The following is a 21,364-nucleotide window of genomic DNA, read 5'->3' on the forward strand; positions in this document are numbered from 1 at the left end:
TGTGTTCCCTCTCTCGCTGTGTCTCTCTCTGTCAAAAAAAAAAAAAAAAAATCAATGAAGTTTAGGAGTGACGTGCAATACTTGTAAATATGGATTGGAAACATAAATGTGCATGAGCTCCTGACCCAGCTCAGTCAGTAGAAATTGTAACTCTTAATCTCAGGGTCGTGAGTTCAAGCCCCACATTGGACACGGAGCCTACCTAAAAAATAAAAACAATTTGGGGCGCCTGGGTGGCTCAGTTGGTTAAGCGACTGCCTTCGGCTCAGGTCATGATCCTGGAGTCCCGGGATCGAGTCCCACATCGGGCTCCCTGCTCGGCAGGGAGTCTGCTTCTCCCTCTGACCCTCCTCCCTCTCATGCTCTCTGTCTCTCATTCTCTCTCTCGCAAATAAATAAAATCTTAAAAAAAATAAAAAAATAAAAAAATAAAAAATAAAAACAATTTAAAAAATAAATAAAAGAAACAAGTGTGCAAGGCAAAGCAGTTTTTATTTTTTATTTTTTTAAATTTAAGTTAAAATTAGATAAGATATAGTGTATTATTAGTTTCAGGGGTAGAATTTAGTGATTCATCAGTTACATACAACACCCAGTTCTCATTACATCACGTGCCCTCCTTAATGCCCATCACCCAGTTACCCCATCCCCCACCTACCTCCCTTCCAGCAACGCTTGTTTGTTTCCTAAAGTCAGGAGTCTCTTATATTTTATTTTATTTTTTATTTTTCCTTCCCTTCCCCTATGTTCATCTATTTTGTTTTATAAAAATACAGTGGCATATTATGAAATTCATCATTTAATATAATGGATCTATTACCCCAGGTCAATTAACAGCAGTTAAGTAGAACAGAGAGGAATAGATGAAGTAAAATGCATTGAACTCCTTACAATGAATATTGTCAGACTCAGTGTTGCTGAGAATTAGAGCATGTGGCTTTACATATGTAGCTTGCTACTCTACAAGATGACCTCAGTGGAATAAAAAAAACTACAACTTGAAAATCACAATAGAATAGAAAATAAAGATCTTAATGTCAGTATAACTGTCAAGAGTCTTTGTGATCTGAAAAACAAAAAAAAACTTTCATTTTGCAAAAAAAATCATTTGCTGATACAGGAAAAATATGTGGGAAAACATAAGAGTGTTGCAGTCTGTTAAAGATTAATTTTTAAAAAATCTTGCACACAAAAAGTGTATATAATATCCATAAGGATAAATTAGTATGTATTTATTAACTTTTAACTTCAAAATAAAGTTATGTCCTCTTTTTATATATTCAGAAGACATTTAGAAAACATGAAGCACATATTAGGATTTAAAATTTCAATAATTTGCAAACAATAGATACTGAAAAAAGTATCAGATGTAAATTCCACAAAAAGACAAAAAAAAAAAAAAAAAAAAAAGTGTAGTTTATTGCATTTTTAAACCCTAATCTCATTTGCATGTATGTGTGTATGCATTCGTGCTTGGGCTAACATTTGGTATACAAAATTTAAAATGCCCAAATACCAGTTTTTTCCTTCTTCCTTAGGAACGGAATCCTAAATTTTAGTGGGATATTTAACCAACCAGAATGGACTATTTTTCCCATCTTCCCTTGTGGCGAGGTCTAGACCCGTGACCGCATTCAGGCCATTGAGATGCGAGCTGAAGCAGTGGACAGGGCTGCCCGTAGGTATCGTTCAGCGGAAGAACATGTCTCACCGCATCGCTTCCTTCTTCCTACTGGCTGGGCAGGGCACAGGAACGCAAATGGCCATCTTGAGCTCTGGTGCATCAGCTACTGCAAATGGCTGAGCAACAAGGTAGCTAATCCTGGAAACCTGATGTTACAGAGGCCTTTGATTGCCTTTGATTGCCTTTGAGAGAGCAGTTCCTGATAGGGATAGAAAAAAATGAAACCAAAGTGGCTTGTATGGAGGAGTGAATGGGTGATGGAAAGTGGAAGCAAGGAGAGAGTCTGCGCTTTCAAGATGCCTCATGGTGAAGCCACAGAGACACGGGGCAGCGGTTTGTGTGAGAGTCAAGGCTGGGAGAGGGTCATGCCTTTTCTGGGTGGGAGCAGAACACTGGAGAATCTGGAATGTTTACAGTCTGAGGCCAAGAGATAAGTACCTGTGAAGAGGGAGAACAGAAAAGAGCGCTTGGGAGGGAATAGAATCCAAAACAAATGGAGAAGAGGCTAGTCTCCTACGCTCAACTGTTTTCTGGAAATGTAGAAGCAAATCAAGTCTTGACAAGGAGAGTAGTCAAGGTTTGAAAAATCCCTGAGGGATGAGAAAAACGAGCAGATAAGAATGAACACTGCTGAGCCTTCCTGAGGTCCCACCTGAGACTGGCCTAGAGGACGGAGCTTCCACCCAGGGGCAAAGGCACCACTCGGCAACTTGGAAATTAGAATCGGCTCAAATGGATCGTGAGGCTGCTGTGGAATAGACTTCAAGGCCTATACAGCAGACGCTCCAAGGGTTGGTGGAAATGAGTGTGTTGATGACAGTGTGGTTGAAATAACAAGCCTTGAAGCACAGACAAGTTAGGAAAGGAATTGAAACAAGGAGGGTGGAGAGCCTGGTTGGATGGAGACCTGGAGACAGGGAAGGGAGTTCAGGTGCAGTCCTGCTGACAGGGAGGAGTGTGGGCCTGAGGGGGGTGTGGTGGTGGCGGAAGGAGGGAGCTGGGAGGTCCCCGGGGGGGACGGGGACGATCAAAGGCACAGCTCAGCCCAAGGGCTGAGTGCAGAAGGAGCTAAAGCAGGGCGGGGGGGTGGGGGGTGGGGGGTGGTAAGAGCACACGGGCTCAAGGGCCCATGAAGCTGAGATGCGGAATTCGGTGTCCAGACTCAAGTCCATATCACACATGGTTTTGGAAGGAGCAGGTTTTAAGAAGAAAATTGGTCCAGGGGCCAACTTGTTTCAGAGGCCATGGCGGGAAACCAAACACAATAGTATGGAGACATGTAGTCACTGGAAATAAGACAGCAAGCCAAGAGGCTAAGAAGATGCTTCTCTCATCGGTATCCTTCAGGAATTTTTGTAAATATAAAACCTGGAAGATATGCACTATTAGGTCCGTTTAAGGAGTAATTTTTATAAAAAGTTTTGATCACTGTAAGGTAATTGTGAATAACATATGTTGAGTGCTTACAATTATTATTATTTTCCCGACAATAACATTTCAGTCCTTAGGACCCATCCATGCAAGCCCCCCTCCCTGCTATTGATTTTTTACTTTTTTCTTGTTCCAGTAGAGGGCACTCAAAGCTCAAATAAATGCATGCAATCATTTTAACAGCAATTGTTTTATATAATTAAAGCTCATATTTTAATGAAAAAGAGAAATTCTGATTCAATGAGACTTAATTACTAGTCACGCGTGGAAATTTCACTCCCATGAAATGAGATCCTGTAAGTGATTACATGCCTCCCCGGACACTCTCATTATTTTCTCTCTGCACACACTAAAAAGTAGGAGGGAATGTCTCTTGCCTGTAAGACAAGATGGGCTTTCTAAATACACGTCCACAATGGACATCTGACCCTCAGGTGTCATCTTCATTCCCATCTGACTTCTTTGAGAGGGGTCTCAAAGAATCTGGAAATTATCCTGTGGGCTACTGGACAAACATCCTTCAGTGATGAGAAAGCACCAGTGGGACAGAAGTGACTCCGAGGAGAGAAAACTCCTTGCTGGCAAAACTGTGCCACAAATGAGGGAGGGAAGTTGAGGCCGCTGTGCACAGCCCATGGAGGGGTCCTTAAGGAAGCTTCTAGAAGACCTTGTGTTTCAGAGAGCTGTGAAAATCCAAGTATTGTTAGTACTTGAGGGAAGACCATCTTCCAAGCACAAGATTAGCTTTGCGTGGCTATGGTTGCCAGTTTGGCAGAATTACAGTGGAAGATGTGAACAGTGGTAATGTGGTTGTCAGTATTCTGTCAAAGCTTCTCCTGGAGGAGTTAGACCCCGGGGTCAAGTGATTCTGCAGCTATGGTCTTTGCCACAAAAGGGGCTGCCATGATCCTAGCACAGCAGCTTCGCCAAACGCAATTCGGTTTGGCTTTACATCTTACGTCGGAGTAAGGATTACTTACAGGCAGCAAATGGGAATCACTTGGAGCTTCCTGTAATAGTGATAATCTATCAATATGAATTATCTTCTTAGGTAGTATGCAGGCTGCTTAAAGGGAAGAGAGGACTCTCCCCAAAAAAGTCTTCTTAGCAGAGATCGCGGACCTGGCATTACAAAGAGTATGCTATGGCTTTATGAGTTATTTATAACAGATTTGTCTAAGGCACTGTTACAAGACTCTGAAACTTTACAATTTAAACAACTCCCCTTATCTGCCCCCCCCCCCCCAGATGCAGCCTTCCCAGCACTCATTAACTCAGTCCTGTCTCCTCTGGATACCCTAGTGTTGGGATCCTGAAGTCATATGCGTGCGCTAACTCCCTTATGCTCAGGATGCAAATGTCAGTAGGGCAAAGGTCTGAGAAGCTATGCAAAATGGAATTTTTTAGAAAGCACTTTCTCTTCTTCCTAATAACATGACAGTACAAGATAAAGGATTTATAATTTAAGACCCTGAGGGTGCACAAACATCAATAATGAAAATCAAACAACTTTAAGCTTGTGGGGTTAAATATAGAATACATATTTATGGCTTAGTTGTAATTGTTGGGCATGTCTAGCCTTGCCATATATTGTTGACAGATCAGGCGGCAGCTGTCCCATTGTTTATTCTTTTTCTCAGCTTTCTGACATTGGCTTGATTTATAGTTGTTGGCGATAAATTACAAGGTTGAATCTAGTTCCTAACCCTCTAGCTGAAGATTTCCCATTACCTGGCTAGGCAAGCTAAATATTGTACTTAAAATAACATCAAAATCATACTAAAGGAAAATCATTCAAATGAAAGTGAATGCCAACGGTCTTGAAATGAACCAGCCACACCCCATGTGGCAGCGTGGTAGAGTGGAAAACACACAGCAGTCCCGTCAGCAAGTCTGGCTTCTATAATTTAAGCAAGCCACATCGTCTCTGTGAGTCTGTAAGTTACTCCGTCTCCAATCCAACCAACCAGTCTCAAGATTCTGTGCCTCTAGGGATGATTTTTGTAGCACTTAGGATACGTTCCGCTGTAAGTGTAAGAAACAAAAGACCCAGCTAAAAATGGTTTAATAAATAAAGGCATGTTTGATCTTACCTAACAGGAAGTCAGGGCACAGGGTAATTCCAGGGACGTTCGCTTGGTAGCTCAGTGATGTCAGCTGGCCTGCACAAGCCTTGTCTCCAGGGTCACAAGATGACTGCTCCTGGTATCACATCCTCACACTGTGACATTCACAGAGAGGAACGACGTAGTTAGCCGAGGTCAGTCATCATCCTCGCTCTGCAGCAGTCCCAGGGATACGAGGAGGGTGTGAACAAGTCTGCGTTCAGTGAGGTGAAGGTGATGGCCAGTGGTGGTTCAGTAGGCGATGTGCGGTGTAAACGTGCACATGAGACTCACTGGTAGGTTTCAGAGTGGTCCAGAGGCACAGGACGTACCCCAGATGACAAATCTTTCTAGCCAAGTAACACAGTTCCATTGGGTAGAGACTGCCCTCTTTATTTCGCAGTTTGAAAATTATCCCCTTTGGAACATATTCCCAGTTGGCTCAAAGCACTTGGGAGCACATGTTAAATTCCACAAGCAGCATCTCCTAAATCTACCAAATGTATTTAAATCTTGATCCCGGTAACTAATAGTGAATAAAAAGCATGATACTCCATGATGTAGATTACGGGGGGAAATCTGCTCCATCGTTACTGTTTAAGCCTTACTCAGGGGTGATGGTGGGGGAGGGAAGAAGAGGGCCATGTTGTTTCTAGAACTCATCATGGTCAAATTGTAAACTTCTGATAAGCAGTTTTTACTGCCCTTATGGTTGCACGATTTCCTTGCAAAAAGATCCAGAAGTCTCCCCGTACCAGCTATCCCCCCCCTTTCCATTTTCAGGGGGCCTCTTCAATTCAAGATGGTTTTTTGCCTATGACCAACATGATGCTGTCTTCCCTTCCTTTGTGGGAATGGGGACACAGATAAAATAATTCATGACCAGGAGACATGTCATGTGGCTCCCACTCTGTCCTTTAATCTCAGGCTTCATTATATTGTCTGAAATCCTGTTGTTACTGGCGAGGGAGAGAAAAATGGGGCTTTTCTGTTGGCATGGGCCTGGAGTCCTTCTCATCTCAGTCAATGAACTGGGGCTGCAATGTAGAGTTTGAGGGGACAGGCATTCTAGAAGAAGAACTGCATTCATAAATTGTAAGAGTTGAGGAGCCAAATACCGGAGGGTGAATCAGGATGTTCTCAGCAGTCAGAGAAGGAGGACAGAGGTGGATGTCAACTAGGAAATGGATCCAAAAATTCCAAATCAGGGCAGTGTGAGCAAGAGAAAGCACAGAGGATCAAGGGAACAGAGGGAGAGAGAAGGGGACTGAGCAACTGACGTATATGCCGATTAGTCAGCCTGGCTCAACCAGGAGCAGTTTGGATAAAAACGGTCTTCCATATCATTTACACCACCCATTTATTGCAACTTTGAGACTGTAAGTGATGAAAATAAGAATGTATTTCTAATGCTGGGGGGAAATTTCAGAGTGGTTGCTTTGGGATCCAAAGCTGTTTATTCTCAGCGTCACGTGAGGTTCTGTCTGCTCCCTTTTCCTGATATTTTAACCTCAAGTTACTCCAGATTCTTTCTAGATTTGGAGATAATTGTTCACATGCAGTTGAACTTTATCTTTGAGAAGAACGCGCTGGTGTGGAATTTGTTGTGTCTGCCTTCCTGTTATTGCTACAGATTTAGGTGTGCTTTTTTACAGAGCATCACAAAGAGGTAGCCTTGAGTCACTATGCATGTAGGTTTGAGTGCAGATAAGAATTTAGTCTACAGATTCCCATTATATAGAACAATGAAACTGTATTACCGTTTATGTGCTAGGACTGAAAAGAATCAGAACATTTTCAACAGATATATATATATATATTATACAATATATAATTATTATATTACATTTGAATTGCATCATATTTTATAAATATATACTTATAAAATATATAAATATACTAAATATATATCTATCAATTTGGAGAAGGTTTGTGGCTTCAGCTAATAGAAACCTTGACTAATAGGCACTTAACCAAACAGAAGCTTATATTTTTCAGTTAATGCCTCTGGAGACAGACAACCCGAGAACTGCCTTTTTATCTTTCTGCGCTGCCATTCTCAGCATGATGGCTTACTGCCTCGGTGTCGATAGATGGCTGCTTCGGCCCTAACCATCTCACCTGCGTTCTATGCCAGAGGTAGAGGAGATCACTGGAACCACTTATCCCTTTATCAGGAAAGGATAGGCTTCATTGGCCAGAACTGAGTCACACGGACGTTGCTAGCTGCAAAGAAAGCTGGAAGAGCATGTATTTAATTCTCCTAACCTTAATTGAGGAGGTGGCCGAAGGCAAATGGGGTTAGGGATGAACTTGGAGCCAACCGGCCAAGCTCGACTGCCACACCCTGCTAAAGTGAAGGCCCCACACAGGGACGATATTAAAATCTAAAGGCAAGTTCTTATCTAAATGAAACTTCGTGTGACATATCGCAACAGCCTGGAAAAATAGGAGAAGTCTAAGGTGTCACAGACTGAATTGAACAGTCTGAGAGCTGGCAAGTCTGAATGATAGAAACAATTTTCTAAATTTAATTTATTTGTGGGGCACCTGGGTGGCTCAGTCGGTGAAGTGTCTGCCTTCGGCTCAGGTCACGATCCCAGGGTCCTGGGATCGAGCCCCACATCAGGCTCCTTGCTCAGCAGGAAGCCTGCTTCTCCCTCTGCCCCTCCTCCTGCTCGTGTACTCTATCTTTCTCTCTCGAATAAATAAATAAAATCTTTTAAAAAAATAAATCTAATTTATTTACTCCTTTACCTTCCTATTTTTCTTTAGGTATACCTACATTTTCACAAAAGAATTTCAGAAATCTTTTAAAGGTATATAAATTACTACAAAATAACACAAGTGAAAATTAGAGCAAAGGAATAAAGGCTGATTAGCTGAAATTTTCATGGTGATCATTAATGAACGCAAATCAAACCATCATGCCATATGCCTTCAATGTATACAGTGATTTTTTTTTTTTTTTTTGGTCAATTATTTCTCAGTAAAACTGGGAAAAAATTTAAAAAAGGAATAAATATGAGAGCAAATTGGAAGCAGGAATTTGACTAAAAATTCATTCCTCGTTGAGGTAAACAGATAGTATGGGTAAACCCAAAATTTGCCTTTACTCTATCTCCTTAGCTGTATGTTCCCCCTAAAAGAGACCCTACTAAGGTCTCCTTCAGTTGTAGTGGGAATGAGCTCTCCCGGGGCCTGGAGCAACATCTGTGGGAAAAGTGGGCATCCATCCATGGGTGACCTCCTCCTTCCATTACTGTAGCTGCTTCTTGGGACTGAGGTCTCCACGGTGGCTTTGCCACTTGGAGTGTTTTTTCAGTGCTTCTCCTGTTCAGGGACATTTGATTATTATTATTCAGTTAACACACACTTTTGGTTATTTTCTTTCTTGGGTTAAAGGAGGGAGATCTAGAAACTGAGGATTCCCAAGGTGTCAGGGCCTGGCTGTGTGTCTCCCTGTGGCTCCTTCAATATTCCTGCTGGCTTGGAAGGAGTCGTGTATTATAGGCGGGAGGCTGAGGTTCAACCAGGTTGAGTCATGTGCCCACGGTTCGGCCCAGTCATCAGCACAGCTAGGTTTTGAGCTTGGATCTGACTCTGCAGCCCAGGCCCGTCCATGATGCCACTTTAAAGGACCTGCATTTATTCATAAACCTGAGGTCCACTGTCAGAGCCGGACATCTGAGGCTCAGCCCTTCTCCTTCTGCACTGTTCTCTCTGCTCCTCAACCAATTTCTCTGAAGGCTGTTCTAGGAAGATTCCTGGGCTTGGAATTAGAAGGCTTGCTCACCACTTTCTGCTCTTTGACTCAAGAGCTGTGTGACCTCGGGTAATTCACTGAAGCCTCCCGAAGCTGGGTTTGCTCATTCAGGGACAGAGGGCGATGACAGTGTCCCAGTCACTTGGAGGCAGGGGTGGTGGGAGGAACGGATTGCCATAAAGCTCAAACGGGATCCACGGTGCTACACTCCTTGGAAGAAGCATAAGCTTCAATCACATTCCATGTGTTGTCTTATTTATTTATTACTGGGATCTCATGATGTGGTTCCAGAGAAAACTCGACATTACTTTTCAGGCCCCGGTTTGCTTGTTTAGGAGACTCCAGGAACCCTCTGTCTCCCGTTCCCAGCACCCCTGTTAGTGTGTACCAACAGCAACATCAGCGACGTCGCCATGTTGAGCGGTCACTTCAACAATTCCTGAAGTCTAAAGGAGTGAATCTCTCTTAGCCTGTATTACCTGCCACGGGCGTAGTTCCTCTGGAAAGGGAGGGCTTTGGGGTTGTGTCAAAGGGAAACAGTTTTTGACTCAGACATCTCACACAGCTGATCCTACACACGGCTGTTAGAGCAAGAATCAATGCTGGAGAAGTAAGCACAGAACTGCTGGATAAATAGATCCTAACTGATTGGCATTTTTGTGCCTCCCTAGAACATGACCTGCATGGATACCGCACTTACTCACACACAAAAGGACATGCACACTTGTACTCCTCGAGGCGGGCTCACGTGCACAAACACATGCCATTGCACAGGGAACTCCAAAGAGCATTCTTGGGGAAGAGGGTCGACTTTGGAAAGCCAGCTAAACATCTTGCAGACCCTGCAGGGATGGTAGCCACCATGCAACCACAGACTCGGACCATCTCTGGATCCAGCCCTCTGGATCTGCGGTCCTCTGACTCAGGATTGTTTCAAAAATTTAGGGAAAAAAAATAAGTGGAAAAAATTATTTTCTCATAAAGAATAGCTGCAAAGCAAAATCAGCCTCTACCTAGACTCCAGGAAGGTATTTTTGGATCTGACAACCTGGACATAAGACATCTGAAGCAGGGGCTTCTCGGCATGACTTCCTAACCAGGGGCCCAGCTCAGGGAGTGTATGTGCACAGGACAAGCACCAGGCTGGCGCTCGAAAAGAAAATGGAAACATTTAAAGGAGGCAGTAGGAACATTTTTTTTTTTTTTTTTTTTTTTTGACTGTGCAGCAAATCAAGCAATGGAATAAATTACTTGGGGAAACATTTGGGGCTCCCTAAATAGAAACGTTCAGGAGAAAACAGAGATGGAACACACACATTCCCATTGTCATGATTAAGCAGTGTTTATTGAGTGTGGACAGGGTACGAGGTAGCTTTCCAAATGCACAGGCACCCCCAGTTCCTGTGGAAAAGTGTGGGGAAGAGCGGCATGTTGGCAGCTCCCGGCTGTGGTGGAACCCATGACTCATGCAGACCCTACTGGCTGGCCGTGGCAAGTTCACAAACTCTTGAGATGCCTCCTGCTCAGGAGACTGTGTCTTGGGTTGGTGATGAACACAGAAACATTAATTATTGTGATCGTTAGTGGTAGTTCGAATAATTAATGCACTTAGGGTTCTATGTGTTATCTTACTTGTTATCATGTTTTAAAATCTCACTAATCAGACAAATCATCTCTCTTGGGTGTTTGATAAATTGTAATTGGTAATAGCAACTAAGTCATGATGTCATTTTTGAATAGAAACAGGCTGGTTAACAGAAAAGGGCATGAATACAGGGATACAGGCTAGAAAGGCATATATGAGACAGACAGAAAGGTAAAGTCTAGAGAAGCTTTTGTTCTTGTCCAGAATCTGATTATATATCAGAATAATCTTATTGTAATACTGAAGGGGGAAAATTGGTTGGTCAAAATGCACCATAAAAGCCTTGCAGAAACATCTGACTTTCCTTAGAATCACTTTACTGATGAAAAATAGGAACACAGTTTGAATTGGTTCGTTGTTTCACAGAGAAACCATACTCTCGATTCATTTTCTGGTTACCTTCAATACTGACAACCAAACCAAGAACTGGGGGGATAGTTTCATTAACTATCATTCCACTGGAGCCTGGTTGACCCCCCATGAAACAAAGCACAAAACAAAGCAGCACTTGTCATCAGACAGAAGAAAGGACATTACATTATCCTCCCCAAGTTGTGACTCCTGGCTAGTCAACTAAGCATCCCCTTTCTCTGTATTGGTGGGCCTTTCCAGTGAGGCTAACATAGGACCCTTTTCCTATATTTCCTTTCCTTTTCTGTCCCTTTAACCTTTCTGCATCAATTGTAGGACTGCTACTTCCAGAAAACAAGGGGACAGATACTGACACTGGAATCATCATCCCGTTGGTAAAGCCCTGGAAATATCATCCCTTTGATAAAGCCCTCCTGCAGAGGTAGAAATGGAAGTACCTTTATAAAGGGGCCTTGAGAATTGCAGGTTTTCATATACAGCATTGGTGCAGAGTATCATAGAATCAGTCATCTTCAGAAGAACACTTGTCAGATTCTAGGAGTTACTAATGACCTTCCTTTCAGAGTACTTAACCACATCACAGAAGTCAGAGAACAGAACCAAAGAGTCCACATACCCTATCTAATTGCAAATATCAAATAGCAATAGCTCTCTTTCCAGCTGAAGATGTCAGGATGTCTGGGTGGCTCAGTTGGTTAAGAGTTTGCCTTCGGCTCAGGTCATGATCCAGGGGTCCTGGGATCCAGTCCCACATTGGACTCCCTGCTCAGTGGGGAGTCTGCTTCTCCCTCTGCCTGCCGGTCCCCCTGCTTGTGCTCTCTCTCTCTCTCTGACAAAGAAATAAGTAAAATCTTAAAAAAATCCAACTGAAGGTGAAGAAAAAAAAAAAAAAAAAGACTGACATAAGAACTAAGTTGAAAACAGAAAGTACCCATAATATTTGACATTCAGCTGAAAAGTATTCTTCCTACAATGATTTTGATTACAATTATTTAGAAATTTGGTATCCTAAAGCTGTCTAAGAAAAAGTGACCTGAAAAGATGTGATAAAGGGCAATAGAATAATTCAGAAAGAAATAAAGAATGAAGAAAGAGCTAAGTGAGATGAAAAAAGATTGTAAAGAAACTAAATTTTCCAGAGTAGAGTTAAAATCTTTACTAGAGGCTATAAAGAACAAATTCCATATTGAATGAAATTTGACATTGATAACAGTGACTCTTCCAGAAAGAAGAAACATACCAAGAGATGAGCATGGAGAGAAAAGATACAGCGTTCCTAAAATGCAAAGCCAAGCTAGGAATGATAGATGTTCCTGGAGAGAAAACCAGACTCATTGTAAGAAAACATTCTTGAACTGGAAGAAACATTACAATGTACAGATTGAAAACGGCTAAATTGGTTTCAGGGAATGCTAATAAAAAGAAGCATTTTGATAGAATGTGATTCTATCATGATAAGTGTTTGAATTATGAAAATTAAAAAGAAAAAAACAGAGCTTATAAGCACCCATGAAGAGAATAAAAGGATAGTAACAAGCTAACTTTGAGAGCAACAAAAAAATCGAGCTGACTTCAGACCTTTCCAGAAACAAACATGTGAAGGCCGCAGAGAGAGATCAACACAGTGTTAAGGTTAAGAAATTATTGCCTGAGAATAGGATTTGACCAAGTTTTTATTCATATGTGACAACCCAGAAAGGCATTGTGTGATATGTGTAAGTTAATAAAATGTTTTATCACACACATTTTTGAAGAATGGCTTGGAGACAGATGCTACGCGACAGTTATGAGTTACGGTACAATTATGAATGAAGGCTTGTGATGGGTATTTATAAAAAGTATGGTTTCCAAGGTGATTGAAATAACTTTATAAGATATTGACTTAAATTCCCAAAAAGCCCTGGGAAACTAACAGTTGATGAAATTCATGGTCTCTCTATTTAGAGAAACTACGATTTAGCTAGATTAAGTGGTATGTCTCAGAATCTCAATAATACAATGGAATCAGGATTCCTATCCTCTGTTCTTGATGCGGAGGGCACTAGTTATCAGACTAGTATTACCTCTTTCTATTTTGAATTAATTTTAGGAAGTTTCTATAATAAAAATGAAAGAAAAAGAAAGTTGGCTTGAAGGGTTGATCATGTTTAAAATCTTCTTCTCTTTTCCAGGATTAGGTTACTGCCTATGTTTCATTAGAATTTTCTCTAGAATCCACTCATAATCTTGTCAACTACAACAAGAAAGGCCTTCAATAACGATGGGTTGTGACTTTTAAGGTCCTTGGTATGCGCCAGGCACTGTTGTAGACACTAGGATGTAAGATATAGAGAACTAAATGAAACAGTATCATGTGTGCATGTCTCCTACCATCAAGAGCTAGGCTTTGGGGACAGATAGACCTATGTAGACTAAAGCAAAGGGTGCTTGTCTTAGTCTTGGTAATTAGCACACTTCATCTTCACTACGAGGGGACAATCTAGGATCACCAGGCAGGAGGAAAGCCAAAGTTATAAAAGATGAATGGAAAAACTGCTGGTGGAGAAAACAAATTAAAGGCACAGAACAGAAAGTGTCTTTTCTAAGGGCACTTTTCAAAAGTGTCCTTAGAACTATTTTAGAAGAAATTAACCCAAAGACATTAAAGGAACAGAGACAATACAAAAGCTTTCACAAACTAAAAATATAAGTTAAAACAGAAATAAAGGAAGGGCTGGAAGGTAAAGTTGAAGAGGTTTCTCAAAACACAGAGCAGAGATATGAAAAAAATATGAAAGAATAAAGAAAGAAGGAAACAATGGGAGCGTTAATCCCAAAGTGCCAACATCTGATTAATTAACAGTCAGGGGCTGTGGTCGCACGGTTTGCTTCTGTTGTGGTGCTAGTGGTTGTTATTGTTTATGTATTAGTACAAATAATAGCTAACATTTGTTGAGGGTTTTCATTGTACTGGAATCTGGGCTAAGGTCCTAACCCGCAATGTCTTGCTTTATTACCCTACCAGTTTTTTTAATGGAACAATGGGGCTACATCAGAGGAATCTTTGGAAGGTAAATGATTACGATGTGGTTACTGAGTGTATTTAGTTGTGGGGAAGAGAAAATAGTCAAGGGGTAACTCTCGGGTGATTGGATGACAACAACTGAGATCAGAAATGCAAAATTAGGAGCAGACTTTTGGGGGGAAGAAGATAACATTCAGTTTTAACATGTTGAGTTGAAGGTGCCTGAAGGATATCAGAAGGAATAAGATCAATAGATAGTTGGCTTAATGAGCCTGAGGTTCAGAGAAAAGTCCGGGCCAGAGAGAAACTTAGAAATCACCCACCTATCAGCTGAAGCCAGAGCAGATCCAATCACTCAGAGAAAGTCTTGAGTGTAGACAGAAAAGAGCTGAAGGCCAAGGCTAAGGCAGCTTGAGGGAGAGAGACTAGAAAGGAGCACTCCGTGAGTGGTGATCCTGGGACTAGAGTGTCAAATGGCCACGGGACAAGAGAGGCCTGGGGAGGAAGTGGTCAGGGATGGGCACCAGTGCACTGGAATTTTCTGCATAAAGGATGATTGGTAGGTGGTATTTGTCAGAACACTTTTAATGTCATTCTGGGAACAAGCCAAATAACAGCTGAAGAATGAATGAGAAATGAATTCATCAAGTTCTTTGCCTGCTTCATGTGTGAATTGAATGAATAAGGCTTCTATCAGTAGATATTATAGGATTAAGAGATAATGTCTGCAGAGTATTTAGCAAGGTGTCTGGCATATAATACAGGCTCAACAAATGCTGGAGTTGTACACATATACACATGTATTACTTTTTAAACCAGTGTATTATAGTGCTTGGGTGTATACATTTTGGATCTGGATAGACTTGAATTTGTTTAGTTTTGCCACTGTATACTCGTGTAAACTTGGACTGGTCATTTTGTTTCTGTGTCTTTTTTTTTCATCTATAAAATGGGGTGGAGAAGTATCTACCTTCTAAAATGATTTCTAGGTATTATCCATTTTTTTTCTATTATGAATGGTATATTAATTTCTGAATATTTGTTTTGTCCTCAGGCTGAACTCTCATATGAGTATGTGAATTCATGTAGTCAGGGTTTGTCTGGTTATGTAATGGTGAATACAGTTTGGTTTAACGCTGGTTTGAGTTTGTTCTCCCTAGCATTCTCTTTTCCCCAAAGGAAAGGCAGAAAGCCAGGTCTTTTGTATGTCTCTGCCCTGGGTATTTCCACAGGGCAGACTCCTGCTAAATTTGGGAAAGGCAATGGTGGGTATCTGGAATAGGAAGGGAGGAGAAGACATGGCCCAGGGCAGAGGAGAGATGGATGGAGACGGGCACCTACCGTGAGGAGCAGTGGAGACTTGCAGGAGGCTGGACAGTGTCCCGAGACAGTGACAAGGCCCCAGTCCTTGTGGGACCTTGTAGCCAACACAATAGTGTCTCAGCACCAGCCAGCTGGGTACCTATAAATAGAGGGATTTTCCTTCGGTGAAGACCCAGGAAACATTGGAACGAGGGGAAGGCAAAAAATCATAACGGAGATTCAGTTTGCCATTGATTTGTGTTGATTTGAGAACTAAAGAAATGGACGGTGTCTTGCGCATGAGTTTGTGCACTGAAAAACTGTACCCGGAGCATACTCATACTATCTACCAAGACATACATGTTACTTGTTTTTATTTTCCTGAGATTTTCCCATTATTTTTATTTCTTGCCTTATTATACTGATCAGAACTTGCAAAATAATGAAGAGGCCACAAGTTAAGAATGAGGAACAATTTAGGGGTGCCTGGGGGACTCAGTCAGTTAAGTATCTGACTCTTGATTTCTGCTCAGGTCATGATCTCAGGATTGTGAGATCAAGCCCCACATTTGACTCCATGCTCCTTGCAGAGTCTGCTTGAGATTCTCTCTCCCTCTCCCTCTACCGCTGCTCCCTCCCCAGTTTCTCTCCCTCTCTTAAAAAAAAAAAAAAAAAAAGAATGAGGAACAATTTAGCCATGACCTGCCTAGACCAAGACATCTGAGGGGGACATAGGCAAGATAGATGATGATCCCTTTATGCATTCAAGCCCATGAGATTGGGAAACTAGGTGATCTCTCTCACCCCTCGCTACTCCTGCCATCTCAAAATTTAGGTGCAGGGGACAACTGGGAGACAACAAGTAGAGTGAGGTTCATTCACTGGCATATGGAAAATTGAAGGAAGGCTCATGGTAGAAATTCAGTGCAATTATAGAAAAACAAAGTAAGTTACCTATCCTGACCACCAATGTATGTAGATTAAGATTCAGTCCCACTCTTAGTTCAATGCTTCTGGAAATTTCTACCTTGTATAATATCCTCATGAAAGCAGGTATGGCAAAAAACTAATTGAATGTTACTATGCTAACCAGGGACTCATAAATTAAAATTTTTTTCATCTTTAGTTCTCAGTATCTGTTAATACAGATAATCATCACACTTAAAAGTTTTCTCATATCATGAGAAATGAATATATAGATACCATATATATTGTATTTTAAGTAGGAAAGTTTAAGGTCAGTCAATGTTTATCAGCCTTTCTCCCCATCCCAAATCAAGGCCTTCAGAGAATCGTCCTTCCCAGTAATCCCATCCAAAGTGCTCTGTGCTCCCACCCTTCCTCCTTGCCCTGCACCCACCCACTTTGCTCAATTGTGAGTAAGTTACCAATCACTCTGTTTTCACCCTGTTTTCACCCTAAAACCTTGCTCCACCATCCAGACACTGACATTGAGTTCTCGTGGACATTCTCCTCCCAATCAAGCATGCCTACTTTCCTGTAGCTCCCAGGTCCTTCAGAGCCTGGGGGTGGGCGGGAGCCACTCAGGATTCTTATTGCTACCCATTGTTGCTCTAAGTAAGAAGGCAATTGAGTTTAGAGGTAGCGTGCTTGGACTTTAGTGGGATTGAAATCCTTGCTCCACCAGAGCACATCCTTGGACAAGTCATTTGGTCTTTCAGAGCCTCGGTGGCCTCATTTGTAAAGGGCAATATTACGAAAACCTACTTGAGCAGGCTGCTCAGAGGGCTGAAGGAGATCACACATATGTCAAGCATATTGATCCATGCCCAGCAGAGGTGAGTGCTTGACAAACAATAACTAACAACGGCATTACCTTTATCATATTCTCACGCTCATATAAAATCAGCTTTGAGGCGTTGGGTATCCAGTTGCCCATGTTCTGTGCCTGAACTCCCCTCAGCTTTTATATTCATTCTACCGTCTCTCATAGACCTTCGAATTCCTTAACGCCAAGGACTTCCACACTCGCTCCGCAGAAGAAACCCTTTCCCGTGGTCACACCTTGCACTTTTTCACTGTTTACAACTGTTTGCCTTTTGAAATCTTAAACTTTGATATTCCACTCTCTGAGAAACTCTCCCTGTCAACTCTCTCCATCTCGCTCCACACATACCATTTCACATCATCCATGCCTCTGATTCCTGGATGATTAGATTTTCCACAAACTACCAGTTGCTTTCTGGCTTCACTTCTTTCTTCACCAAGTTCAGATCCCCAAGTCCGCCTACTATTTCTTTATTGACATTTCCTTTTGGGCCCGCTCTTTACTGTCCTTTTGTGGCTTCTGCCCCACCAGAACCTGAGTCTAGCTCCCTCCCTACGCACTGTCCAATGTGGTGGCCCGTGGTCCCTCTACTGAGCAGCACCAATTACGGAACATTTTCGTCATCACAGAAAGTTCTACTGGACAGCAATGCCTTATCCAAACATTGAACTTTTTCTCTTCTACACCTGTGGTTCAGAACACTGCTGGGTTAGACAGAATAGCGATAAGGTTTGTACCCCCTGAAACTTCAGTGTGTTCAACCTCAGTGGTCCTTAAGGATGCCGGATGCTCTTCTGAATTAGCTCTGCCTCCTACCTCCTTCTGCCCCCATTACAAAATTTCAACTGTTTCCCCAAACCTTCCAACACACCACCTCCACCACCTAAAGGTTCATCACCCCTAGCAGATGAACTGGCCTTCCTTCTCGCTGCAAAAATCAACTATGATTAATGAGAATTCTCTTAATTCCCTTCTCTGTCAGTTATAACCCCACCTGTCTATGCCCACACTTTATTTCTTCTTCCTATTCACAGAGAATCCTTTCACCTGTGCTTAGGATTCCCTCATCAGCTCACAAATATGTATTGAGCAGCTACTAAATGCCAGGCACAGTGTTAGGTTCTGAGATTTAGCTGCTAACAAAACAGTGCCTCTTGCCTCATTCTTATGTTGTCAGGCAGACAACAAAGAAATATCTCAAATGGTCATAAGTATAATGGAAAACAACAACAACAAAAAACCAGGCTGGGTATTAGGGAGTGTCAGGGTGGAGTCAGTTGCTATTTTATATTAAGCAGTCAAGAAAGGCCTTATTGAACTGGGACAACTGACAGGAAAGTCAGGAAGTGAGCTAAAGAGCCGTCTGGTAGAGAAAATGAGGAAACTCCTGGTAGCAGGAGGGATAAGTGCAAAGGCTCTGGGGCAGGTATGGGCTCCGTATATTGGAGGGATCGCAAAGGGGCCTACGTGGGTGGACTGTAAGGACAAGTATAACAGAGAAGATGTGGTTAGGGGCATAGCCAGATCATGTTGCTCCTTTCTGGTGCAGTAAGGACTCTGCGTGGGTTAAGAAGCCATGGAATGGTATGAGTAGGGGAGGGACCTCATCTGACTTACATTTTTTTAAAGGGTCATTTTGAGTGTTGAGTTCTGATCATCCTATAGAGGAAAGGATGGAACTAGGGATATTTGCTAGGAGGTTATTGCAATAATTCAGGTGCAGTGACAAATTTTGGTCAGTTGGGATGGTGGGTTCACTGAAGTGGCAGTGATGGGGTGGTAAGAAGTGACCTGCAAATGGGTCTATACTTTTTAAAGATTTATTTTATTTATTTTAGAGAGAGAGAGTGCAAGTGGGGTAGGGAGGGGCAGAGGAAGACAGAAACACAAGCAGACTCCACACTGAGCACAGAGCCTGACGTGGGACTCGATCTCACAACCCTGAGATCAGACCTGAGTCGAAACCAAGAGTTGGACGCTCACTAGACTGTGCCACCCAGGTGCCCCACAAATGGGCCTATTTTTAAATCAGTCAAAAGAGGGTCATAGACTATACCTGGGCTATTACAGAAGAAGGGACCAGCCAGCCAGCCACAAGAGGGCTGTGGCCCACCCCATGGTGGCCGTAGGTGGAAGGACTCAAAGATGGCCTGAGAGCTACCTCCAGAGAACGAGTCAGCTGTGAGCACGTGCCAGGCCCAGAGGGCATGAAGCCGGTTTTGTTTTCTCTTGCTAAGTTTTGTTAGTGGTGGCAGAGGCTCAGCTCTGGAGATGGGGGGTTGGAGGGTTTGTTAGAGGCATAAGAGCGGTAAAGGTGGGAGGCGATAAAGAGTCGAATACTTGCAGCAGCACAATGGATAGACGGCACAGGGCATGACATCTTTCTAACACCCTTAATTCCAAAGCCAGGTAACAGAAAACCTAAAGGGAATTCCTCCGAAAGAAAGGGACATGCTCCCAAGTTGGCAGCGTGGCAGTGGCCACAGTGGCACATTGATAGCCCCTGCTCACGGTTTCAGTTCTTCTCTCCATAGACCACCAGCACTCACCCCTCCGGTTAAAGGTCCGAGACTAAGATGTTAACGGCGTTCAGAAAAGTAGAAAGGATATCTACTATTTTGAATGGAACCACAAAAGAGCCCGAATAGCCAAAGCAGTCTTGAGAAAGAAGAACGAAGCTGGAGACATCACATTTCCTGATGATCACACTATCTTACAAATTGCAAAGCTGTAGTAATCAGAATAGTGTGGCACTGGCAGGAAAACAGACCCATTGACCAGTGGAACGGAATGGAGACCTCAGGAATAAACCCATGCATATGTGGTCAATTAACTTGTGACAAAGTCCCCAAGGATAGACAATGAGGAAAGACAGTCTCTTCGATAAATGGTGTTGGGAAAACTGAACAGTTGTATGCAAGAGAATGAAACTGGACGCCTGTCTTACCCCATAGGCAAAAGTCAACTCAAAATGAACTAAAGACTTGAACAAAAGACTTGAAATTATAAAACTCCTAGAAGAAAACATAGATGGTAAGCTCCTTGATATCACTCTTGGTGATGATTTTTTGGATCTGACATCAAAAGCAAAGGCAACAAATGCAAAAATAAATGAGTGAGACCACATCAAACTAAAAAGTTTCTGCACAGCAAAGGAAACAATCAACTAAATGAATGGGACAAAATATTTGCAAACCACTTATCTGATAAGGGGTTAATAAGCAAAATATGTAAAGAAGCCATACAACTCACTAATAACACCAATCTGATTAAAAAATGGGCAGAATAGCTGAATAGACATTTTTCCAAAGACATCCAGATGGTCAACAGGTACATGAAAAGGTGCTCAATATCACTAGTCTTCAGGGAAGAGCAAATCAAAACCACAATGGGACATCCCCTCACACCTGTTAGATTGGCTATTATCAAAAGGACAAAAGATAACAAGTGTTGGCCAAGATATGGCAGAAAGGGAACCCTTCACTGTGGATGGGAATATAAATTGGTGCAGCCAACGTGGAAAATAGTATGGAGGTTCCTCAAAAAATTAAAAGTAGAACTACCATATGATCCAGCAGTCCCACTTCTGGGTATAAAACTGAAGGAAATAAAAATCACTATCTCAAAAAGATATCGCACCTCTGTGTTCGTTGTATCATTCTTCACAATAGCCTCGACATAGAGACAACCTAAGTGTTCACTGACTGATAAATGGGCAAAGAAAATGCAGTCTATAGTTAAAATGGAATATTATTCAGCCATGAAAAAGAAGGAAAGTCTGCCATTTGCAAACAACATGGATGAACCTTGAGGACATCATGCAAAGTGAGGTAAATCAGACAGAGGAAGACAAATACTGTATGATCTCACTTATACGTGGAATCTAAAAAATATGAACTCACAGATACAGAGAACGTAGACTGGTGGTTGTCAGAGGTGGAGGGTGGGGAGTGGGTAAGATGGGTAAAGATGGTTAAAAGGTACAAACTTGGGGTGCCTGGGTGGCTCAGTCATTAAGTGTCTGCCTTCGGCTCAGGTCATGATCCCAGGGTCCTGGGATCGAGTCCCGAATCAGGCTCCCTGCTCAGAGGAGAGCCTGCTTCTCCCTCTCCCACTCCCCTGCTTGTGTTCCCTCTCTCGCTTTCTCTCTCTGTCAAATAAATAAAAAAATCTTTAAAAAAAAAAAAAAGGTACAAACTCCCACTTACGAGATAAATAAGTCCTGGGGTGTAGTGTACAACATAAACATAAAAATAAAATAAAGTT

The 21,364-nt window shown here is 42.3% G+C and overlaps 1 long non-coding RNA gene across 3 annotated transcripts in view; it reads right to left on the reverse strand.

Moving 5' to 3' along the window:
* LOC116648564 overlaps positions 1-21,364 on the reverse strand; it is a 167,802-nt gene that overhangs the window by 125,791 nt on the left and 20,647 nt on the right. Inside the window, exons 2-3 of one of the 3 annotated variants that reach the window (XR_004302540.1) lie at positions 15,349-15,469; positions 5,209-6,397 (exon numbers count right to left, since the gene is read on the reverse strand). The exons of 1 other annotated variant lie outside the window; for it this stretch is intronic. This is a non-coding gene — a long non-coding RNA (uncharacterized LOC116648564). The remainder of the gene's footprint in view (positions 1-5,208; positions 6,398-15,348; positions 15,470-21,364) is intronic. One more of the 3 variants, XR_004302542.1, reaches the window with a different exon arrangement.

The sequence above is a fragment of the Phoca vitulina genome, unplaced genomic scaffold, assembly GCF_004348235.1.
Source record: "Phoca vitulina isolate PV1807 unplaced genomic scaffold, GSC_HSeal_1.0 scaffold44, whole genome shotgun sequence".
Taxonomy (NCBI): Eukaryota; Metazoa; Chordata; class Mammalia; order Carnivora; family Phocidae; genus Phoca; species Phoca vitulina.